Source organism: Vulpes vulpes, chromosome 13 (genome assembly GCF_048418805.1).
Source record: "Vulpes vulpes isolate BD-2025 chromosome 13, VulVul3, whole genome shotgun sequence".
NCBI lineage: Eukaryota > Metazoa > Chordata > Mammalia > Carnivora > Canidae > Vulpes > Vulpes vulpes.
In genome coordinates this window covers 69,981,047-70,007,202 of record NC_132792.1, presented here as the reverse complement: position 1 = coordinate 70,007,202, position 26,156 = coordinate 69,981,047, and the positions used below count along the sequence as shown (strand labels likewise).

At 39.1% G+C, this 26,156-nt stretch overlaps 2 protein-coding genes across 5 annotated transcripts in view; one reads left to right on the top strand and one right to left on the bottom strand.

Annotated features, from left to right (window-relative positions):
* Positions 1–17,011, bottom strand: part of CYP7A1 (cytochrome P450 family 7 subfamily A member 1) — a 45,783-nt gene extending 28,772 nt beyond the window's left edge. The window contains exon 1 of the mRNA XM_026011757.2: positions 16,860–17,011. The gene's annotated coding sequence lies outside the window, so the exon portion shown is untranslated. The remainder of the gene's footprint in view (positions 1–16,859) is intronic.
* The window catches only part of SDCBP (syndecan binding protein), a 37,762-nt gene continuing 28,160 nt past the window's right edge, over positions 16,555–26,156 (top strand). Inside the window, exon 1 of one of the 4 annotated variants that reach the window (XM_072734691.1) lies at positions 16,555–16,880. The gene's annotated coding sequence lies outside the window, so the exon portion shown is untranslated. Of the gene's footprint in view, positions 16,881–17,184; positions 17,328–26,156 lie in introns of those variants that run through there. The other 3 variants (XM_072734694.1, XM_072734692.1, XM_072734695.1) reach the window with 3 other exon arrangements.

Here is a 26,156-nt window from a genome sequence, read left to right as displayed (position 1 = left end):
TAGCATGAGCAGTGGCAGAGGCAGAGGGAGGAGGAGAGAGAGAATCTCAAGCAGACTTCACACTCAATGTGGAGCCTGATGTGGGGCTCAATCTTATGACTGTAAAATCATGACCTAAGCTGAAATCAAGAGTCAGATACTTAACTCACTGAGCCACCCAGGCACCCCTGGCCAAGAATAACCTAAAAGGGTGATTATAAATTTCCAAATGGAACAAATGTATTTTGCTTTGATTTTTTTATTATCTTGTGCATTTCCACATTTTCTTTATTATGGTTGAGAAAGTGGTCTTATGTGAATTCAGATTTGGGGTCTCTAAAATTTTTCAGTGTGGCCTAATATTATCAATTTTGTAAATATTCCATGTGGATTTCACAATGAAGAGTATATTTTTACATGTTAAGTGTAGGGCTCTCTATCCTTTTATTAGTAAGAACTATTAATTACATTAAATTATTTAATTACATTAAATTTTTGAATTTTTACTATTCTCAGTTTGATATTTTTATTTCTGAATTATAATCAACTTTCCTACTCTGGTTGGGTATTTCTCATTTTCTCCTTGTCATTCTGTCAAGTTTTGCTTGCCATATACTTGAAGGTATATTGATAGGTACATTAGAAGTTCATGATTAAGGAATGACTTTCTCACTAATAAAGATTTTTTCATATAGTCTAGTTATTTTTATTTTTATATTGCTATACTATCTTTGTTATATTAGTGTTACATTGTATATCTTTCACATTCTTTCTGGTCACTTTTTAATGTATGATTTTTTAATATCAAAGAGTTGGAGTTTGTTTTTATCCCCCAGAGTAAAAGAGCTTCCGCTTTTCTTTTTTTTTAAGTAGACACCATCCCCAACCTGTGAGTCTCAAACTCACAACCCTGAGGTCAAAGGTCACATGCTCTAAGGACTGAGCCAGCCAGGCTCCCTGGAGAGCATCTGTCTTTTAATAGGATGAAACTATTTCATGTTTATTTTTGTTTCTCATATCTTCCTATCCTACTTTTTATTTGCCAATTATCACTCTTTCTTGTTCCTTATCCCCTTCCGACCATTGTTGGATTGGTTTTTCTTTTCTCTGTATACTTAATTTTCATTCTTTCTTGTAGTATATATATATATATATATGTATATATATATATATATAAAGAGAGAGATATATCTATATCTATTTTTTTTTAAGATTTTTATTTGTTTGTTCATGAGACACAGAGAGAGAGAGAGAGAGGCAGAGACACAGGCAGAGGGAGAAGCAGACTCCCTGTGGAGAGCCTGATGCGCTACTCGATCCCAGGACCCCAGGATCACAACCTGAGCCAAAGGCAGACACTCAACCCATGAGCCACCCAGGCGCCCCTCTATATCTATTAATATTATATATCTTCCCAACACCTAATATATATACATATATAATTTCAATGTTAATAGTGCTTCTCATATTTTTAACGCATGTATTTAATTTGTATTCTTCTAGTAACATCTAGAGATATTTGGTGTCTTTTTATGTTCTCAAACATAAGAAAAATTGAATGATTTGATTTCCTTCCTTCTAATGTCCCAGAATCTCCTACATGGAGATAGTTTTCATTAAGTTCCACTTTGTTGTTTTAAAGCTTTAGCTGTTTTCACATTATAAACCAATTATCAGACTTTATATGTTTTGTTGGTATTTCCACTATTTCTCATATCCCACATATATATCCCTCATTTTTAGAGTCATTGTTTCATTTACTAGAATATATCCTCAGACCCAACTTGCCATGACCCAGATGTGCCATCCCTTCACTTCTCTCTCTCTGCTTCAGTGGCAGGGCTAGTTCACCCTCATCTTTATAGTCACTCTATTTCGGGGGCCCCATTCCCTGTACCTAGCTTGGTTGATTCTGGAAGATGTCCATAACTTCAAATCTTAGAGAACAAGAATTAGAATAGAGCTTCCTTGGGGTTCTTGGGTGGCTCAGTTGGTTAAGCATCCGACTCTTGATTTTGGCTTAGGTCATGATCTTGGGGTCCTGGGATTCAGCTCTGCTTAGGGCTCTTGAGGATTTCTCTCCCTCTTCCTCTGCCCCTCCCCCCACTTGTGCTCTCATGCTCTCTCAAAAATAAATAAATAAATCTTAAAAAAAAAAAAGGAATACAGCTTTCTTTCCTCTAAAAAATCTCTGAATTCCTTAATTACCTCTTGCCCTTCCCCCATATAAGAAAAATCTGCTTCAAGGTGATTTTTCTGTCCTGGGAGGACCATGAAGCCAGTAGCAATTACAAAGAGAAAAGTTAAACAAATGTGAGTTTGGGTTATGTACTCTTTGGTAAGGCATGCTTCTATGACTGGGCTTGGGTTCTTGTTCTCTGACTTACCATGAATTCTTATGACTAACTACACCCATCATACTGTCATGTATCTTTAATGGTAGATATCAAGTGGCACAGTGTTTGGCATATTGAAAATGCTCAATATATATGAATTATTTTGAAGTAATACTGCATCAAAGAATCCTGATTGCCTTACATTACCCATTCTCCCTTCTTCCTTAATAAAAGAACCCTGGGAAATATGCTTGGCTATAAGATGATATTTCTTAGACCCTTTTATAATTAGATGTGGCCAGTGAGATATAATAGAAGTATTCTCTAAGGCTCCTAAGAAGGCGCTACAAAAGGAAGGGACCTGTGTCCTTTGGCACATTGGCTCTTCCTCTTTCCTGTGTTTGGAATGTAAATATGATGGGTGGAACGGAGCAGGAATTTTGCATCATTTTACTCTGGATTGTTTGTATGTAAGAAAAATTATATCCATATTGTTTAAGCCACTTTATTTTAGATTTCTGTATGTATATGAACATAATCCTAACAAAATCAGGGATAGTTTTCCTTGCTTGTAGAGAACAGAAGAAAAGAAACATGGAGAGAAGATTGAGGAAATGGGTAAACAAAACAAAACAGTGTTAAGATTCTAGAGTTGGTGTATTCCCTAAAGTCTTTTTTTAAAAACATTTTATTTATTTATTTATTTATTTGGGAGAGAGAGAGAGCATGAGCAGAGAAAAGAGGGAGAGGGAGAAGAGAAGGATGAAGGAGGAGAGGGAAAGCAGGGTCCCTGCTGAGCAGTGAGCCCAATATGGGGCTTCATCCCAGGAACCATCCCCAGGATCATGCCCTGAGCTGAAGGCAGACGCTTAACCGACTGAACCACTCAAGTGCCCTCCTAAAGTCTTTCAAAGAACAAAATGTACGATCTATTCTTCTATCAATGTGTTTTGGTGACACAAATTAGCTCATAGACAACTCATAAGTAGGGAAATGATATCAGTGTAATAATGCAGAAGTCACTTTGTTCATAAACAATTTTTCCCAGCATGTGATTTCCAAGAAATCCAGAGCAAACTTCCTCTACAATTAAAGAGCAAGCCTTAGCAACAACATATGAACACCTTAATAAAGAAATCCTACAGAGATAGCTTCCTTTAGTGAAAGCAAGAGCTGGCTGAGTAGTTCAAGAAATGCCACCCGTTTCCCTATATTAAGCTATTTGCTAAACCTGTGAAGACATAAGGAGGTTGCAACAATATTTCCTTCTGTATTTAAAAAAATGATGTAGCTTCCTGAATCATATTTTTAATTTTGATAAATATGGTCTCTTAGAAGCAAATGCCCCTGTATTTTTTTAAAGGTTTTATTTATTTACTCATGAGACACACACACACACACACACACACACAGAGGCAGAGACACAGGCAGAGGGAGAAGCAGGCTTCCTGCAGGGAGCCTGACATGGGACAGGATCCCAGGTCTCCAGGATCAGGCCCTGGGCTGAAGGCGGCACTAAACCACTGAGCCACCGGGGCTGCCCAATGCCCCTGTATTTTAAGGAAGAAAGTATAATCCCCCAAATTCAAAGACTACACAGGCCAGGTTGCTAGTGGAGACTAATTGAGCCATTTAAAAACAAATGGGGCACTTGGGTAGCTCATTTGATTAAGCATCTGACTCTTAGTTTTGGCTCAGGTCATGGCCTCAGGGTTGTGAGATGGAGGCCTCAGCACAGAGTCCGCTTGAGATGCTCTTTTTGCCCCCTCCCTTTTCCCCTCCCCATGTAAATGTGGACTCTCTCTCTCTAAATAGATGAATAAAATCTTTTGAAAACATAGATGTTTGGGGCACTTGAGTGGCTCAGTTGGTTAAGCATCTACCTTTGGCTCAGGTCATGATTTCAGGACCCTGAGATTGAGCCCTGCATTAAGCTCCTTACTCAGCAGGAAGCCTGCTTCTCCCTCTCCCTTTGCCTGGTGCTCCCCCTGCTCATATACTCTCTGTCAAATAAATAAATAAAAATTTTTTTAAAAATTTAAAAAAAGAAAAGAAATAGTTTTTTTGTTTTTTTTTTTTGTTAGCACTCCTATTGTAAAGTTGGAAAGTATGGTCTGCCTCAACCCTACTTATCCCATATATTCCTTTTGTTTTTAGCACATGTTTTTGTAGAATGCAAAGCTTTAAATGAATGCATACATGATTTTATTTTTTTAAACAGACTAGCTATACTAAGAAAGCAAGAAGAATAGTTCTACAGCAAACTATAACTAATACAATATTCTTCTTTCACAACTTAGCACTAGTTCTTCAGTCACAATTGGTTTTCCAACCTGCTAGCTTCTATAATTTCATTCTCCTTTATCATCTAGAAAAAAAGTCTTGAAAAATGCCATTTTACGTTTCATGTTTTTTTTTCTCAGGAGGCTACTAGAGGATATACTCTTGCAGAATGAAAGCATGAATGGCAGGATGCAGGAGTCAGGGGCTCAGGGTAGAGCCTGGGGTAGGGCTAGGGTGATAGTGTGATAGTGATCCCTAAGAAACCTCCCTCAACTGACAGAAGACAAATTGCACAGATGGGGTTCCTTGGACGTGCAAATGATGAGATATGCTTGAGCATAGAAAAATTAACATATAAAGGTATCTTGTAGCTCTACTGGGGACACTGGGAAGGATTAGCTGTAAGACCAAGAAAGCAAGTCCTAACTTTCTCTTTAAATGTTATTTCTTTATTCATGAGAGACACAGAGAAAGAGTCAGAGACACAGGCAGAGGGAGAAGCAGGCTGTGGGACTGCTTCTAGGACTCCAGGATCATGACCTGAGCTGAAGGCAGACCCTCAACCACTGAGCCACCCAGCCATCCCATGCTAGTCCTAACTTGATTTGAGAAATGAGAGATTAAGATAGTATTTGCACCTCCCACCATATAGTGTGGATCACACATCCTACACTGGCCATTAGGGCCAAAGAATAGAAAAATGGATGTCAGCCTGTTACATTTCAAGAGTTCCAGTAACAATCCTGCAGTTTTAATAGATTTACTTGTCCTAGGCACATGGAATACTTCATACTTCTGTGCCTGTGGCATAGCTCCTAGAGGGCTTCTTTACCTCCCCAAACCCTGGTCAAGAAGAGCCATCTCTGCACTTCTCCCAGAGGTGTAAAATTCTGATGATCTACTTGTTCTTTCTGAATATCCTTATCCAGACCTTTGGCTTCAAATAGCAACGGTATACCTACCTATTTCTCCCAGTTTCCTAGGCTCAGCCAAGATCTTGCTCCTAAAAGATTCCTTGCTTACCTTATATACCTCTTTGTCACATATTAGGTTAATTGCAATGTAGGCCTTCCTTGCAGAAGGTGGGACTTTATAGAAAGACAACCTTTTAAAATACTTGCGAGTTAATACCTATTCTTCTCAAACTATTCCATTAAATACAAGAGAAAGGAAAACTTCCAAATTCATTCTATGAGACTCGTATCATCCTGATACCAAAAACAAGAAAAGATACCACAAAAAAGGGAGAACTACAGGCCAATATCTCTCATGTATACAGATGTAAAAATTCTGAACAAAATATTAGCAAGCTGGATCCAACAATACATTTAAAAAATCATACACCATGATCAAGTGGTGCAAGGTGATTCAATATTCTCAAATCAGCGTGCCTGTGTTGAGCGTCTGCCTTTGGCTCAGGGTACAATACCAGCATCCCGGGATCGAGTCCCACATCGGGCTCCCTGCATGGAGCCTGCTTCTCCCTCTACCTGTGTCTCTGCCTCTCTCTGTCTCTCTCTCTGTCTCTCATGAATAAGTAAATAAAATCTTTTAAAAAAGATTCTCAAATCAATTGACACAATACATCACATCATCAAGAAAAAGGATAAAAGACATATGATCATTTCAGTAGATGCAAAAAAAAGCATTCGACAAAGTACAATGTCTCTTCATGATATATATATAAAAAAAACCTCTGCAAAGTAGGTCTAGAGGGAGTATATTTCAATATGACATGAAAAACCCACAACCAACATCATACACAATGGTGTAAAACTGAGAGCTTTCTCCCTAAGGTCAGGAACAAGACGAGGATGTCCACTCTTACCACTTTATTCAACACAGTACTGGAAGTCCTACCCACAGCCATTACACAAGATAAAGAAATGAAAGGCATTCAAATTGATAAGGAAGAATTAAATTCTCACTATTTGCAGATGACATGATGCTATGTATATAAAACAAAAGACTCCACCAAAAAACTACTAGAGTTGATAAATAAATTCAGTAAAGTCTATCATTGTACAGAAATCTGTTGCATTCCTATACACTAATAATAAAGCAGCAGAAAGTGAAAGTAATTAAATAATCCCATTTACAATTATATCGAAAACAATCAAAATATCTAGGCATAAACTTAAAGAGGTGAAAGGCTTGTATTCTGAAAACTAAAACATGTCCTGAAAGAAATTCAAAACAATGCAAAGAAATGGAAATGGAAAGACATTTCTTGCTCATGGATTGGAATAACAAATATTGTTAAAATATCTATACTAGGGATCCCTGGGTGGCGCAGTGGTTTGGCGCTTGCCTTTGGCCCAGGGCACGATCCTGGAGACTCGGGATCGAATCCCACATCAGGCTCCCGGTGCATGGAGCCTGCTTCTCCCTCTGCCTATGTCTCTGCCTCTCTCTCTCTCTCTCTCTGTGACTATCATAAATAAATAAATAAATAAAATTTAAAAAAAATTAAAAAAATATCTATACTATCCAAAGCAATCTACACATTTAATGCAATCTCTATCAAAATACCACCATTTTTCACAGAACTAGAAAAATCCAAAACTTCGATGGAGATGCAAAAGACCACAAGCAGACAAAGCAATCTTGAAAACGAAAAAGAAAAGCTGGAGGCATTACAATTTCAGACTTCAAGTTATAACACAAAGTGGTAGTAATTAAAATAGTATGACGCTGGCATAAAAATAGACACATAGACCAATAGAATAGAATAGAAAACCCTTAAACAAACCCATAATTTTATGGCCAATTAATCTTCGACAAAGGAGGAATGAATACACAATGGGAAAAAGTCTTTTCAACAAATGGTGTTGGGAAAACTGGACAGCTACATGCAAAAGAATGAAACAGGACCACTTTCTTTCACCATACACAAAAATAAACTCAAAATGAATTAAGAACTTAAATGTGAGAACTGAAACCATAAAAATCCTAGAAGATAGCCAGGCAGCAATGGCTCTGACATTGGCTTCAGCAACATTTTTCTAGATATGTCTCCCGAGGCAAAAGAAAAAATGAAAGCAAAAGTAAAAAACACATCAAAATAAAAAGCTTCTGCACAGCAAAAGAAACAATCAACAAAACCAAAAGGCAACTGACTGGAAGAAGATATTTGCAAATGACCTATCCAATAAAAAATTAGTATCCAAAATATATAAAGAACTTATACAACTCAAATCAAAAAAATAAACAATTCAATTAAAAAATGGGCAGAAGACACAAACAGACATTTCTCCAAAGAAGACATCCAGATGGCCAACAGACATGTGAAAAGATGTTTAACATCACTCATCATCAGGGAAATGCAAATCAAAACCACAATGAGATATCACCTCACACCTCTCAAAATGACTAAAATCAAAAACACAAGAAACAAGTGTTGGCAAGGATGTGGAGAAATAGGAACTCTCATGCACTGTTGGTGAGAATGCAAACTGGTGCAGCACTCTGGTAAACACTATGGAGTTTCCTCAAAAAATTAAAAATAGAACTACCTATGATCCAGTAACTGCCCTACTAGGCATTTACCAAAAAAATACAAAAACATGAGTTCAAAGGGATATATGCACCCCCATGTTTATTGCAGCATTATTTACAAAAGCCAAACTATAGAAGTAGACCAAAAGCCCATCTATTGATGAATGGATGAAGATGTTGTATATATATCATATATATATAATATGCATTATATATATACATAATACACACAATGGAATATTATAAATATTATAAAGAAATAAAATCTTGCCATTTGCAATGACATGGATAAAGCTAGAGAGTATAATGCTAAGTAAAATAAGTCAGACAGAGAAAGACAAATACCATATGATTTCACTCATATGTGGAATTTAAGAAACAAAATAAAAGAACAGGGCAGCCTGGGTGGCTCAGCGGTTTAGTGCCGCCTTCAGCCCAGGGCCTAATCCTGGGGACCAGGGATCGAGTCCCACATCGGGCTCCCTACATGGAGCCTGTTTCTCCCTCTGCCTGTGTCTCTGACTCTCTCTCTCTCTCTGTGTGTGTCTCATGAAAAAATAAATAAAATCTTAAAAAAATAAAAAATAAAAGAACAAAAGGGAAAAAAGAGAAAGAGAAATCAAGAAAATAGACTCTCAACTATAGAGAACAAACTGATGGTTATCAGAGGGGAGGTGGGTCGGGAGATGGTGAAATAGGTGATTGGGATGAAAGGGTACACTTATCATGATGAAAAAAATAATAAAATAATTTAAAATATACATGTAGGTGAGGTAATGAAATTCTCTTTCTGGCCTTATTTTGTTTTATTCATTCATTCATTCATTCATTCATTTATGAGAGTGAGAGCACACATGCCCAGAAGCACATGTGGGGTAGGGGGAGGAGCAGAGGGGGAGAGAAAGAATCTTAAGCTGACTTCATGCTCAGTGTGGAGCCGACCACAAGGCTTGATCCCATGACCCTAAGATCATGACCTGAGCTGAAATTAAGTCGGACACTCAACCAACTGAGCCACCTGGGCGCCTCAAGTTGCCTTTAATTGCATAGGCAATCTGCTGCTTATCTTGTGGTTTTTAGTTACTTCCCTGTGTAACCTTTTAAAGGCACTTTCCGTGACAACAAGGAATCCAGACTTTATGTTAAAAATTTAACAGCTGGAGTGGTAAGAATGCAAACAATGCAGCCAGGTGACAAAGCGTTCAAGGGTTACTTCTGGGCATGGCTACATGCGGAAGCCAAAAAAAAGTCTCAACTTACTCTCTTTGGCCTGGCAGCTGAAATAGTCCATTGACATTGATTATTACAGAAATCTTATGTCCTTAGTTGTTAAAATGTGAAAAATAATGTGGATCCTAGGAACAGAAAAATCCAGTAATTCTAGCATTATAGAAAAATTTCTGTTCCTCAGGCATTGTGCCAAGCATCAAAGACCATTTCAAGCGTCGCCCCAGCCCTCAGGAAGTTTCTATAAGATGAAGTAATGATTACACAGAAGAAACAACAGGGAAGAAAAGCAAAGACAAAACCACTTCTGATTACATGTAAAATTATATGGTAAGGACTATGGCAAGAGCTGAAGGATGAGGGTGCCATCCAAGGGTCAAATTAATACAATTGCCTCATTATCCACACACAAGAGACTAAATGTTTGAAACTATAGTAATTTTCCATATGAATACAGTTCAGAAATTAAGCATTTTCCTGGCTGTGTAAATGCAACTAATACGGTTGATTCTGAACATCTGGAACACTTTTGGCCAAGTGGAACTTGGAACAAAGCATTTGGCATCCTTTTTTAGGGTGTGTGCTTTCACAGTTTAGGGAGGAATCCCAGATAGAATTCCACAGTTAATAGCAAATACAATTTTTACTATACTGAAAGAGTACTGTCCTGTGTGGTAGAGGAACACCCAGCTAATAACTGATGGAGCCCAGGGTAACCCAAATGTTAATTTGGCACATCTCCTGTGGTCCATGGATGCATTTAGAGACTTTAATGATTTTACTTTCTTAATAGAACCCAGGTGCTCTTAAATAGTCCAGGTATTATTAAAAATTAAATCAAATATAAGTGGACTCAATGTATTATAGTGCTCCTTTAATGATTGTTTTGGACACTGATGAAGAAAAAGAGCTATGTCCTTTTACCAACATAGCTATTTCAAATGGGCTATAGCAAATTCTTGTATATTATTGGCCATTTCTATTTCTTTATATTTTCTGTGTAAGAATCCATAGATCAAGTGCGTATTAAAATATATTTAAATTTCGCTCCTTGTAAGAATTATTCATCATGGTTAGTGAAAGAATATCAAAAATAAAACCTTGAAATAAAGCAAATGACCCAGTTGACAACTGCAACTCCTTTTTTTAAGTCACATTTCACTTTAGTTTTGCTTGAAAATTTTTCAGCAGCCCCCTAGAATATTTGTTTTGTGGAGGAGAGAACTTTTTAAATATAGTAAAATTTAAATATTTTAGGGAAGCAGAATTCAACACACATCTTTGAAAGGAAAGTCAAATACCATACTGCAAGTTAATTTAATCATTTTTACAAGTTATGTTTAACATATTGGTATGTCATCCAACAATATTTTTATTACCTGTGAAAGGTGTGCCTCATGACTATGACAGAATTTTTAGTACTGATGACCACTTCACTCTGGCAAAATAATCTATGATGAAAGAATTTTAAAAATAGCTTTGAAAAGAATACAAGAACACTAATTCAAAGGGATACATGCACCCTTATGTTTATGGCAGCTTCATATACAATAGCTAAGATATGGAAGCAGCCCGTGTCCATCGATTGATGAATGGATATAGAAGATGTGGCATATACATACTATGTATATATACTATGGAAAATTATTCAGCCATAAGAAAGAATGAAATCTTGCCACATGCAATGACACGGATGGTACTAGAGTATAATGCTTAGTGAAATAAGTTAATCAGAGAAAGACAAATACCATGTGATTTCACTCATGTGGGAATTTAAGAAAGAAAACAAAGCAAATAAGCAAAAGGGAAAAAATAAGAGAGAGAGAGAGAAATCAAGAAACAGACTCTTAATTATACAGAACAAACTGGTGGATGGCGGGGGATGGGTGATATAGGAGATGGGGATGAAGGAGTGTATTTGTTGAGATGAACACAGGGTGATGTATGGACGTGTTGAATCACTATATTGTTCCCCTGAAACTAATATAACACAGTATGTTAATTAACTGGAATTAAGATAAAAACTTTTTAAAAAGTAGCTTTGTAAGAATTTTAAGTACCTGGGAAAATAGTAATTTAACAACAAAGACTATTCATATTTACACATGAATGTTATATTATAAAATAACCAGTTATACTAACTCCAAACTTAAAAAGTAATATTTACTAAGAAATAATTGCTTTTCACAAGTGTCTTTAATTCAATGTTCTTTTAAAATAGGGAGCACCCCATGTACATTGAAAAAGTGACTGACTTGACAAAATATAACTTATCTGTTTTCCAGAAAGATATTCTCTTTTAAGTGTGATTCTCTAAAATGTGCATAAACAAGTTTGTTTCAAGAAAGTCAGCTGAGGAGCTTTCTAGTGGTGGTTTAACTGTTCAATAAAACATTGTTCATAATCGTGTTGATGTAAAACCCTGAGGAAGGAAATGTGTTCCGGAATGAAAGCTAACATCATAAAGAGTTTAGGGGAGTCTGGTTTGTCATGTGGCTGGGATTTTAAAAAAAGAAGAGGAAGTTGCATAATTCAATAGAGCAAGTGACCTGTGAGTGATCAACTATTTTTGCTCTTTACGGTAAAATTAAATCTTTAGAAATAGCAACAATGCTAATTAGGATAGTACTATTCATTATTAGTATTTCAAGGACCTTAAAAAGACAAAGTTCTCAGTTCTGAAAATGGAATAAAAATGTATCATAATCATTCTTATCTTTACTCCTACCCATAAACAACATTATAAGCCAGGAAGAGATCCAAGAGGTTATTTTTAAAATAAGAATACTGAACTTTATAGCAAAGAATGTAAAGAAATTTTATTTTTTTTAGGAGTTTATTTATTCATGAGAGACAGAGAGAGAGAGAGAGAGAGAGAGAGAGGGCAGAGACACAGGCAGAGAGAGAAGCAGGCTCCTCACAGGAAGCGTGATGCAGGACTCTATCTCCAGATCCTGAGATCATGAGCTGAGCCAAGGGCAGATGTTCAACAACTGAGCCACCGAGGCGCCCCAAAGAGATTTAATACGTAGTAATATCTTTGGTTAGGCATACCCTACCATGGTAATTGTTAGAGTATATTCATATTTGTGGATCTGTTTTTGTATCAGACCACTCAAAGTCCAAAGAAAATAACATGTTCTGGAAAGTAACTACATTAATGTCTGCAGCTAACCTGCGATCATGGTTTGGGTCTAAACTAATAAATAATATGTTCATCTTACTGTATCTACATAAATATTCTTCAAAGATGAGTCATGTAAAGTAATACGATTTTATGTCTTTTCTTGGTTAATTTGCCTCATTTTTTCCCGCTGCTTTGTACTCTGATTTATTAATTCATCTCCCCTCTCCCAGAAGCAGGAATCTCTTGTTCAAATATGTTACTTTTCCTGGAGACATTCCTTCTAGAGCCCCCTGTCATCCAGCTTCAAATGGGATTGCTCCTTTTGCCTTTTGCATAGCTGTCATTTGAGGATCTCCCTTTGACGACATCCTTCAACTATGTTTGCCTTTCTGATGCTGAAGCCTCTGTGTTGTGGGGAACTCTTCACCCCCTTTTCCTTGCCCTTATCGTATTCTTTCATGCCACAAATGCACATTTACTTTGTCAGTTACCTTCTGATAAAGAGAACACAAGACATAGACTTTATGATTTTTAAAAAAGATTTTATTTATTTATTCATGAGAAACACAGACAGAAGCAGAGGCAGACAGAGGGAGAAGTAGCCTCCTCACAGGGAGCCTGATGTGGGACTCAATCCCTGGATCTCAAGGTCATGCTCTGAGCCGAAGGCAGATGCTCAACCGCTGAGCCATCCAGGCATCCCTGACTTTATGATACTTTGTAGTATTTATACAAAAGTCTTCATTTATCACTCTCAAATGATCTCATCTGCCGCAGTGTAGACTTCTAGGTTAGAAGTCACTGCCCTCTTTTTATTAAATATTTTATTTACTCATGAGAGAGACACACAGAAAGAGGCAGAGACATGGGCAGAGGGAGAAGCAGGCTTCCTGTGGGGAAACTGATGCAGGACTCGATCCCAGGACCCCCGGATCATGATCTGAGCCAAAGGCAGCCGCTCAACCACTGAGCCACCCAGGTGCTCCAGAAATCACTTTACCTTGTGATTTTGAAGGCATTGTTCCATTGTCTCCTGGCTTCAGGCATTTCTGTTGAGAAGTCCAATCCATTCTGATTCTCAGTCATGAGCACAGGACCTATTTCTTCTATCTGGAAACCTGTGTATGAACTCACTCTCCAGTGCACTCTCTTCCTTAAGTGTGGGGGGCTGGGGCTAAAAGTTCCAACTCTATTCAAATGGTTCATCTTCCTGGCAACCAGCCTCCATCCTGGAGTCATCTAGGGCTCCTTCCCCCTATAGCCATTAGCCACCTCATTAGGACACACCTATCACTCCTGAAACTCAAAAGCGTTTCTGAAGCATTGATTCAGGAACTGGAGACAAAGACTATATATATATATATATATATATATATATATATATATATATATATATACACACACACACACACACACACACACACACATGCACACCACATACTGTCGTATGGCTTTTGACAAATGCTAATGTTATTGTCTACCATTATGATATCATACAAAATAGCTTCACCGTCTTGTGTTTTACCTACTTATCTTTCTCCTTATTGCCCAAACTTCTGGCAATTATTTCTTTACTGCCTCTGTAATTTCACTTTTTCCATAATGTCATATAGTCAGAATCATGCAGTATGTAGCCTTTCTACACTGTCTGCTTTCACATAGCAATGTGCATTTAAAGTTCCTCCACATCCCTGCATGACTTGATAGCTCATTTCTTTTTGTTGCTTATTAATATTCCATAATATGGATGTACCACAGTTTATCCATTCACCTATTAAATGATACCATGTTTGCTTCCAGTTTGGGAGCAATTATGAATAAAGCAGCTATAAATATTCATGTGCAGAGTTTTTTCCATTTGTTTTTAAAGATTTATCTATGTACTTGAGAGAGAGCATGAGCAGGAGAGGCAGAGGGAGAGGGGGAGAGAGAAAGAATCCCAAGCAGACTCCATGCGGAGCATGGAGCCCACCATGGAGCTTGATCTCAAGACTCCAAAATCATGACCTGAGCAGAAACCAAGAGGCAGAAGCTTAACCTGCCTGCCACCCAGGGACCACCATGTGCAGAGTTTTCTGTGGACATAAGTTTTCCACTCATTTCAGCAAATATCCATGAGCATGATAACTGGTTCATATGGCAAGACTATGTTGATCTGTGTAAGAACTTTGAAATTACTTGCATAACCTAAAAACTAAATTAAAAAAAAAAAAGAACTTCCAAATTACCTTCCAAAGTGGGTGTACCATTTTACATTCCCACCAGCAATGAATAAATATTCTTGTTGCTCCATATCCTCACTCGACATTTGGTATTGTCAGTATTTTGGATTTTAGCCTTTCTAATAGGTATGCAGTGGTATTTCATTGTTTTTTTAAATTTGCATTTCTCGAATGTCCTCTCCATACACATACTTGCCATTTGTATATCTTATTTGGTGAGCTGTCTGTTCAGATCTTTTGCCCAGTTTTAAATAGGGTTGTTTTCCTGTTGTTGAGGTTCAGGTGCTCTTTGAATATTTTGAATACAATCCCCTTATCAGATATGTATTTTGCAAATATTTTCTCCTACTTTGTGGCTTGCCTTTTCCTTTTATAAACAGCATCTTCCACAGAGCCAAAGTTTTACATTTTAGTGAAGTCTAACTTGTAAATTTTTCTTTCATGGATTGTGTTTTTGTTGTATCTAAAAACTTGTGACCAAACCCAAGGTTACCTAGATTTTCTCCTATGTTATCTTTGAGAAGTTTAGTTTTGCATTTTACAATTAGGTAGGGCAGCCTGGGTGGCTCAGCGGTTTAGTGCCGCCTTCTGTGGGGGCGGGGGGATCCTGGAGACCTGGGATGGAGTCCCACATTGGGCTCCCTGCTTCTCCCTCTGCCTGTGTCTCTCTCTCTGAGTCTCTCATGAATAAATAAATAAAATCTAATAAATAAATAAATAAATAAATTTAAAAAAAATAAATAAAATTAGGTTAATGATCCATTTCAAAGTAAGTTTTGCAAAAGGTGCAAACTTTTTTTTTTTCTTTGCATGGGGCGTTCAGTTGTTTCAGCACCATTTGTTGAAAATACTATCCCCTTAGTGCCTTTGCCAAAGATGTACTGAATGTATTTGCATGAGTCTATTTTTGGGCTCTGTATTCTGTCCCACTGATCTATTTATCTAGTCTTTTGTCAATACCACAGTCTTGAATACTGTGGTTTTCTAGTAAGTCTTGGTACTTTGGCCTGTGACTTTGTTCCTCTTCTTCAGTGTTGATTGGCTCTTCTGGGACTTCTGCCTTTCCCATAAAAACTTTAGGATTACTTTGCTTACTTTGTTGATGTCCAAACAATAACTCGCTAGGATTCTAATTGAGATTGTGTCAAATCTATCAAGTAGGGAAGAACTGACATCTTGACAATATTCGATTTTCCTACTCATAAACATGGGCTATTTCTCCACTTATTTGGATCTTCTTTGAGGTCTTTCATCCCAATTTTATAATTCTCCTCCTATGGATTTTGTACACATTGTGTTAGATCTAGACCTAAGTATTTCATTTTATGTGCTCATGTAAGTGACATTATGTCTTTCACTTCAAATTCTAATTGCTGGAATATGTAAGTAATTGGCTTTTGCATATGTTAACTTGTTAACAAAGTTGTATCCTACAACTCTGCTATAATTGCTTATTAGTTTTGGGGGGGGTTTGGTTAACTTTTTTGGATTTTCTTCATAATCATGTCACATGTCTACTATTTAAAAACAGTGATCCCTGGGTGGCGCAGCGGTTTAGTTGCCTGCCTTTGGCCCAGGGCGCTGATCCTGGAGACCCGGGATCGAATCCCACGTCGGGCTCCCGGTGCATGGAGCCTGCTTCTCCCTCTGCCTGTGTCTCTGCCTCTCTCTCTGTGACTATCATAAATAAATAAAAATTAAAAAAAAATAAAAATAGGTATATTTCTTCGTTACCAATCTATTGTCTAATTAACTTTAAATGTCTTTTATCAGCTAGACCATAAACTCTCTAAGTTTCCATCTTGTCATCTCTTTCACGCTCAGATTTTTATTAGTTTTACCACGTTAAACGGTGGCGGCAGTAAATAACTAGAAATAAGATGCTTCTAAGTCAATGCTATTCCGTCAAGTACCGTTTGTCGCTCTTCGGCAGCTACGTGAACGGGTGACCTAGCGCCTGTCCGTGCGCTAACGGGGACGTTTCATCGGACTCTAGGCTGATGCCAGGACTAAAGGCCGCGGACACCGCGGTCAGGACAGTCCCTGGGGCAGACCCCGAAGAAGCAGTTTAGCGCCTGCCTGAGGACACGGGTCATACTTGTGCGCGGCCCACACATCACCCCGCACAGCCAGAGAACTTTCGCTCAGATGGACGAGGAGTAATAAAAGCCAAGGAAACAGTCGTACCAAGGGGCCGGGTTGAGGCGGGTCCGTGCAGGCCGGGTCTGTGGGCCGCGAGCGCAGACGTCAAGGGAGACGCCGAGGCTGGGACGGGCGGTGGGAGGAGGCCCCGGGGGCGAGCGTCCCGGGCTCCCCGCGGGCTGGAAGCGAAGGGAGCCAAAGGGCGTGGCCCCGAGGCCGGCGGGAAAGTGCGGAGCGGCGCCCGGGAGGGGAGCGGGCGGGCGGGGGGCCGGGCGGGCGGCTCTCGGCTCCCCAGCCCCCGCGCCCGCCGCCCCCGCCCCGCCCCCCGCTGCCCGTTACCATGGGGACCGGGTCACCTGACCGCGGCCGCGCGCCTGCGCGGGCGGAAGGCGGGGGCGGCGCCGTGACGCGCTGGGCGGGCGGTCCTCGGGCGCGCGCGGCTCTCCCCGCCTCGGGCTTCGGAGTCCGGGCCAGTTACCGGAGGCGGCGGCGGCGGCGGGTCCTGAGGCCGAGGTGAGCAGCCGTGGGCGGGCGAAGGGGGGCGAAGGGGGGCGAAGGGGCGCTCAGGCCGCGGCGGGGGCGGGGGCGGGGGCGCCACGGGGCGCTGGCGGAGGGCGTCTCGGCCGCGGCGGCGATCGGGGGCGGCGGCGACGCCCTGTGCTCGGGGGTCCCCGCCCCTGCCTGCGCCCGGAGCGGCCCGGGGCGAAAGTCGGCGCGAGCCGCTCGCTGTGCCTGCCCGGCAGCGCTGCGGGGTCGCGGTCCCGCCCGGGCCGGGGGGCGGCGGAGAGGCCCGGCCCGCGCCGCCCCCCCCGCCCCCCCGCCCCCGCTCCCCCCCCGCCCCCGGCCCCGCTCCCCGCCGCAGCTCGGGCGCCGGGTTCCGGGCCGCTCCGCCGTTTCTGTTGCCCTCGGCCGCGGGCCCCCGGGAGCGGCGGGGCCGGCCTTGCTCGGACGGCGCTGGGTCCGGTCCTGGGGGCGGGGCCCGCGGGGCCGGGGTGCGTGCGGGGCGCCGAGCCGACTGCCCGGCGGGCTGGGAGGGGAGTTCGCGGCGCCCTGGAGAAGCCGGCGCGCGGGGGCGCTCCCCCGGACCTGCGGTGACCCCGTCTCGTTGCAGGATCTCCTTGTAATAACGGGAAAGTGAGGGCACAGGGATGTGGAAAGTTTCCCTCTTTACCGAAGTGGAACTATTTGATCCCGGTCTCCAGCGTACCGGGCTCGGAGGCGGTTTCTGGGTTGTCTAGTCTGGATGTTATCCGTCTGCTCATTTACTGTCTTTTTTTCCCCTTTCTTCTCTATGCAACTACGTTCCTTGGAAAGGACCTTGGGGGACGCCTGCGTGGCTCAGCGGTTGAGCGTCCGCCTTTGGCTCGGGGCGTGACCCCGGGGTCCCGGGATCGAGTCCGCATCGGGCTCCCCGCGGGGAGCCTGCTTCTCCCTCTGCCTGTGTCTCTGCGTCTCTCTGTCTTTCTCCTGAATAAATAAATAAAATCTTAAAAAAAAAAGTACATTTGGTTTGCCAGACTTAACATCTACGTGTCTGAAAAAAAAAAAAAATTAAAAAGGAAAATTACATTGAAAACAGCTGCAGGCTGTTGGCTTTGTCTTCAATGTATGTAGGTGATTAAAATTCACATTTTACTTTTTTTTAAAAGTTTATTATTCATGAGAGACGCAGAGACACAGGCAGAGGGAGAAGCAGGCTCCGTGCAGGGAGCCCGACGTGGGACTCGATCCCGGGTCTCCAGGATCGCGGCCCGAACCCGAGGCACATGCTGAACCCCAGAGCCACCCAGGGGTCCAAATCTAGATTTTCCGATCTTTAGCTTTTCTATTTGAGGTTAAGGGCAAACAGTAAAAAAAAAAAAAAAAGAAACAAAAAGTTTTTTCATGTTTTCTGTTACCAGTTTAGTTCTATCATTTTTTGTTCCTTAGGTGGTACTAGGAGCGCCTGGGTGGCTCAGTCAAGTATCTTCCTTCTGCTTAGGTCATGATCCCGTGGTTCTGGGATGCAGCCCCTTGTCTGACTTCCTGCTCAGTGGGGAGCCTGCTTCTCCCTCTCCCTCTGTTGCCCCCCCCCCCGCTTGTGTTCTCTCTCTTGAATAAATAAATTTTAAAAAATCTTAAAAAATAAATTAAAAAAATAAATGGTGTGGAATATTACAGATCAAGTGGTTTGTGCCACAAAATGAAAATAAGGAAGTGGAATGTCTTTTAAAATGTTCAGGAAATAGTCCATTATAATCCAGATTTAACTCTGACAACACTAATTTTTGAGTGTTATAAGGACATGACCAGAAGAGGATGAATTTACAAACAGTTGGCAGGTGAATGTACTCTTTAATAAAACCATTACCTAAATTAAACATGACTCAACTTTTTTTTTTTTTCCTGTTTTTGTCAGATTTTGGTACTTTTTTAAGGTAGTGAATGCCAAGATTTTATATAAAAAAAGTTTTTTCAGAACAACTTTAAAATATGTCCTTTATCTAGTAATAGTTACATTAGCATTTATTAACTTCTTTTCCAGTGCTGCCAATATTATTTATACATTTAGGTTTTGAGGAGTTCAGTAGTAACATGGCTCAAAATGTAGTTTCCTTCCTTCTAAAGGTCCTCCAGTTGGAGATGCCTGGGTCGCTCAGCGGTTGGGTGTCTGCCTTTGGCTCAGGGGGTGATTCCGGAATGCCTGGATTGAGTCCCGCAATGGACTTCCTGCATGGAGCCTGCTTCTCCCTTTGTGTCTCTGCTTTTCTCTCTCTCTCTCTCTCTCTGTCTCTCATGAATAAATAAATAAAATCTTTAAAAATTTTAGGCACTGGGGTGTCTCATTTGGTTAAGTGTCGGCCTTTGGCTCAGGTCATGATCCCCAGGTCCTGGGATCTAGCCCTGAATTGGGCCCCCCACTCAGCCAGGAGCTTCCCGCTCTGGTCCTGCCTCTGCTCATGTCCGTGCTCTCTCTCTCTTAAATAAATAAAATTAAAAAAAAAAAAAAAAAGTCCTCCAGCCAACCACATTTCCTTTCTATAAGAGCCAACTGCTTTGTGTTTCTTAGGTATCCATCCAGGGATATCTTATAACTGTACAAACATAGAACTATATTCTCCTTCCTGTTTTTTTATTGTAATAAAATACACATAACAAAATTTATCATCTTAACCATTTTTAAGCATGTAGTTAAGAGGTATTAAAAACATTGACTATGTTGTACAATCATCACCACCATCTGTCCTTAAATAACTCAACTTGTACGGTGGGTACTCTGTAACCATTTAGCAATAACTCCACATTCTCTCCTTCCCCCAGCCCTTGGTCACCATCCTTATATCTTTACAATTTTGAGTAAGTACCTCATATAAATGGGATCATACAGTATTTGTCATTTTGTGATTGGTTCATTTCACCTAACAAAGTCTTCAAGATTCATCCAGCATGTTGCAGAAATTCCTTCCATTTTAAAGTTGAATAATGTTCCATTGTATGTGCATACCACATTTTGCTTGTCCATTTATCCATAGATAGATACTTGCATTACTTCCATGTTTGAACTTTTGTGGATATTGCTGTTATGAACATGGGTGTACAAATATCTCTTTAGATACAGATTTTAATTCTTTTGGATGTATACCCAGAAGTGGAATGCTGGATCATATGGTAATTAAAAAAATATATATATATATATATTTTTTTGTGGAACTACCACACTTTTTTATAGTGGGTATACCATTTTACATTCCCATCAACAGTGCACTGGGTTCCAGCTTCTCCACATCCCTAATTGATACTTTAAAAAAAAACCAATATAGTCAACAGTGTTGTACTAGTTCTGGATATACAGTATAGTGATTCAATGATACCATATATCACCCAGTGCAAATGCATTCCTTAATTCCCATCACCAGTTTTACCCATCTCCCACCCATTGCCTTTCTGATAACTGTCAGTTGTTCTCTATAGTTAAGAGTCTTGTTTTTTTGGTTTGCCTTTTTCCCCCTTTGTTCATTTATTTCTTAAATTCCACATATGAGTGGAATCATGGTATTTGCCTTTTTTCTTATTTTGCTTAGCATATTGTCTAGCTTTATCATTTGTAATGACATGGAATGACATGTTATTCTTTTTTATGGCTGATTAATCACTGTGTGTGTGTGTGTACATCCTTCATCTTCATTTGTCTGTTGATGGACACTTGGGTTGCTTTCATAATTTGGCTATTGTAAATAATACTGCAGCAAACACCGGGGTGCCAGTATCCCTTTAAACTCATTTTTGTATTTTTCTTAGGTAAATACCCAGAAGAGCAATTACTGGATAATAGGGTAGTTCTATTTTTAACTTTTTGAGGAACTTTCATAGTGTTTTCCAAAGTGGCTGTACCAGTTTGCATACCCACCAACAACGCAAGAGGGTTCCTTTTTCTTACATCCTGGCCAACACTTATTTTTTTTATTGTGTTTTTGATTTTAACCATTCTGATAGGTGTGAAGTGGCATCTCATTGTAGTTTTGATTTGCATTTCCCTGGTGATGAGTCATGTTAAACACCTTTTCACGTGTCTATTGGCCATCTGGATGTCTTTTTTAGAGAAATGTTTGTGTCTTCTACCCACTTTTAAAATGAATTATTTGTTCTTTGGTCTTTGAGTTATATACGTTCTTTATATATTTGAATACTAACCCAGTATGTTATTTGCAAATATCTTCTCCCATTCTGTAGGTTGCTGTTTATTTTTGTTGATTGTTCCTTTTGCTGTGCAGAAACCTTTTATTTTGAGGTAGTCCAGTAGTTTATTTTTGCTTTTGGTTCTCTTGCCTTAGGAAACTTATCTAGAAAAATGGTGCTACAGCCCATGCGAGAGCCGTTACTGCCTGTCCTCTTTTTTTGGATTTTATGGTTTCAGGATTCCCTTTTTAGGTCTTTTTTTTTTTAAATTTTTATTTATTTATGATAGTCATACAGAGAGAGAGAGAGAGAGAGAGAGGCAGAGACACAGGCAGAGGGAGAAGCAGGCTCCATGCACCGGGAGCCTGACGTGGGATTCGATCCCGGATCTCCAGGATCGCACCCTGGGCCAAAGGCAGGTGCTAAACCGCTGCGCCACCCAAGGATCCCCCTTTTTAGGTCTTTAATCCAATTTGAGTTTTTGTGTATGGTGTGAGAAATTGGTCCAGTTTCATTCTTCTGCTTGTATTTGACAAGTTTTCTCTCAATATGTTTTTTTTTTTTTTTGATAGTAGCCATCCTAATGGGGGTGAGGTATCTCCCAGTTTTGATTTGCATTTTTGTAATGCTTAATGGTGTTGAAGATTTTTTTTTCATGTATTTATGGCCATTCTTGTATCTTTTTTGGAGAAATGTCTATTCAAGTCCTTTACCAGTTTTTTTTTTTTTCTTGTTGAGTTTTAGTAGTTCTCTAAATATTCTAAGTATTAATCCTTTATTGGATAAGTGATTTGGAGATGTTTTCTCCCATTCTTTGGGTTGCTTTTTTGCTCTGTTGATGCTGTCTTTTGATCTACAAAATTTTAAATTTTTCATGCAGTCCAATGTATCTAGATTTTCTTTTGTTATCTGTGTCTTTGGTATCATGTCCAGAAAAATCACTGTTAAGTCCAAGGCTATGAATCTTCTTTCCTATGTTTTCTTCTAAGAGTTTTTATTGTTTTAGGTCTTAAATTTAGTTCCTTTATTTTGAGTTGAATTTGGAAATAGTATTATGTAAGGGTCATCTTCATGCTTTCGGACATGGATATCCAATTTTTCAGCACCAGTTGTTGAAAGACTTTTTTATTCATTGAATGGTCTTGGCCCTCTTGTCAAAAACCATTTGACCATATAGGTGAGAGTTTATTTCTAGGCTATTTTTTTCCCATTGATTTGTATACCATTATACTAAAAGATTAGTTTTGATTACTGTAGCTTTATAATAAGTTTTGAAATCAGGAAGTATGAGCCTTCTGATTTTATTCTTTTTCAAGATTATTTCGGATGTTTGAGTCCCTTGAGACTTCATATAAATTTTAGGATGAGTTTTTCTATTCCCTGATAAAAAAAATCACTGATTTTGATAAGGATTGCATTGAATCTTGAGGTCACTTTGGCTGATACATTTTAACAGTATTAAGTCTATCAATCCATGAACATGGGATGTGCTTCATCTTATTTATATCCTCTTTGATTTCTTTCAGCAGTGTTTTGTAATTTTTTTTAAATGATTTATTTTAGAGAGAGAGCATGGGCACGAGCACAGGCAGTGGGGTGGGGTAGGGTGGGGGCGAAGGGAGAGGAAGAGAATCTTTTTTTTTTTTTTAATTTTTTTTATTATTATTTATTTATGATAGTTACAGAGAGAGAGAGAGAGAGAGAGAGAGGCAGAGACACAGGCAGAGGGAGAAGCAGGCTCCATGCACCGGGAGCCCGATGTGGGATTCGATCCCGGGTCTCCAGGATCGCGCCCTGGGCCAAAGGCAGGCGCCGAACCGCTGCACCACCCAGGGATCCCAGAGGAAGAGAATCTGAAGCAGACTCCCTGCTGAGTGCAGAATCTGACCTGATCCAATCTCATAACCTTGAGATTAGGACCTGAACCAAAATCAAGATTGTATACTTAACTAACTGAGCCACCCAGTTACCCCTATAGTTGTCATTGTACAAGCCTTTCATTCACCTCCTTGATTAAATTAACAAACTTGTAAGTATTCTTTTTGAAGCTATTGTAAAATAGTAACAGATTATTTTTCATGTCTAGAAATAAACTGATTTTGTGCATTGATTATACCCTGCTACATTGCTGAATTTATTAGTTCTGACAGCTTTTTCTTTGTGACATCTTTATAGTTTTCTAAACCTTAAACATGTAAATCAAATAATCTGCACAGATCATTTTACTTATTTATTTTTCAATTTGGATGCTTTTTATTTCTTATTTTTGTCTAACTACTCTGGCTAGTACTTCCAGTAATATGTTGAATAGAAATGGTAAAAGTGGGTTTCTTTGCCTTGTTTCTGATCTTAGAGGAAAAACAGTCAGTCTTCATCATTGAGTTTTTGGTGTGGGTTTTTTTCATATGTGGCTTTTATTATGTAGATGTAATTATCTTCTATTTCTAATTTGTTGAGTGTTTTTTCATAAAAGGTTGTTGAATTTTATCAAATGTTTTTTTCTGCATCAATGGAGATGATCATGTGTTTTTATTTCCCTTTATTTTGTTGATGCAGCCTGTTATATTGATCAGTTATTTGTGTGTTGAATCATCCTTGTATTCCAGAAATAAATCCCACTGGTTAAAAGATGTATAATCCTTTAATGTGCTATTGAATTCCATTTGCAGTGTTCATAAGGGATATATTGGTCTGTAGTTTTATTTCTGGGAGTGACTGACTTGGATATCAGGTTAATGCTGTCTTCATAGAATAGGTTAGGAAATATTCCCTTCAGCTTTTGCCAAATTTTAAGAAGGATTGGTAATCTTTTTTAAATGTTTAGAAGAATTCACCAAGGAAGCTTAAGGTTTATGGCTTTTATTTGTTGGGAGATATTTGATTACTGATTCAGTCTTGTCAGTAGTTATAGGTATATTGAGATTTTTAATTTATTTGTGATTTCGTTTTGGTAGGCTTTATATTTCTTGGAATTTGTCCATTTAATCTAGGTTATACAATACTTTGGTGTACAGTCATTCATAGTACTGTCATAATTTCTGTAGAATCAATGTGCATATTCCCATTTCTCATTTTAGTATTTTGACTTTTCTCTTTCTGTCTTTGGCTAACAAAAGGTTTGTCGATTTTGTTTCTTTTTTTCTCAGATCATGTTTTGGTTTCATTGTTGTTGTTTTCCTCTATTTTCTAGTTCATTTATCTTCTAGTTCATTTATCTTTAGTCTCTATGATTTCCTTACTTCTGCTATTTAGGTTTAGTTTGTACTTTTTCTAGATCTTTAAGTTCCCTCTTGCTTGTAAGACAAATATTAGCATGTTTATATACTGCTCTCTAAAAACATGCTTTGTTTTTTAATGTTATTTTAGACCTTTTTATGTTAATGTATATAGAACTTCCTTCTTTGAAGTATTTTGCTATTGCAGTTGGTGCTTCAAGAATAAGCTTTTATGTATGTCACTTTTTATGTGCAAATATATTTGTGGACTGGAGGCTGCAGGGTTGGAGGGTATCTGTATTCATAATTTTGATAGATACTGCAAACTTACTTTGTATGGGAATTGTACTTCCATGAGTAATATATGAGTGTTTTATAAAACCTTACTATTGAAGTCTGTTGTCAAACTTTGGAGTTTTGCCAGTCCAATAGGTCAGAAATGGAACCTTATGGGTAAGAGGAGAGTATTCTGCTTAATAGTATATTTCATGTGGCCACATTTCACAATGGCTTATCATGAGAATTTCCCTGGCTAATTATTAAAGAGTTCCTAAGTCCTTCCATGAAATCTGTGTCAGCCTGGGAAGCTATTTTTAACTTGTGCCCAGGTAATTCTGATCTGATGATTAGCCAAATTTGAGAACCATTGCTATAGAGAGCTGTTGACTTTATCACAGTGAGTTCATCGACATCATTTATGAATCATCTAGAATGCTTAGTGTACCATAAAACATAGTCATCACCATTTACCATCTGAGCCCAATGGACACTTCTTTTTTTTATATATTTTAGTTCATCTTCAGAAAAATTTGCCAAAGTGATGGTAAAGGGACGGTTGAAGCACAGTTTTGCCAGAAATACAATTTAAGTAACAACTGGAACACAAGAAACCCATTGGTTTTTGTTGTTTTTCTATTTTTAAAGATTTTTAAATTTATTTATACCATGAGCTGGGTGGGCAGGAACAGAAGGAGGAGAAAAAGCATCTCAAGCAGACTCTGCGCTGAGTGCAAAGCCTAATGCAGGGCTCACTCTAATGACCCTGAGATAATGACCTGAGCTGAAATCAAGAGTTGCCTGCCTGCTTAACAGACTTAGCCATCCTAGTACCTCGAGAAACCCACATTTTTATTCTAAATTTCCTGGATGTGAAAGTATATATAGCTGAAATGGGCAACATCTTTTTGAGTACAACTAATTGCTCATCAGTTGTCACGTGTGAAATTAGCACATGTCCCTCTTTTATTGTTCCCAGGTCAAATACATCTCTGGTATGTTATAGTTTATCATTACATATGGTTCTCCTTCATGAACTTGGTTGTCAAACTACAATACTGATACTAGATTTCATATACATCTCTAATAGATTCTATTGTTACCATCTGGTACTTTGGACTTGTATTTCCAAAATGTAGTACTTTTACAAATTTTAATGGCTTATGATTTTATGGCAAGGTTGACCCTTTTTCTT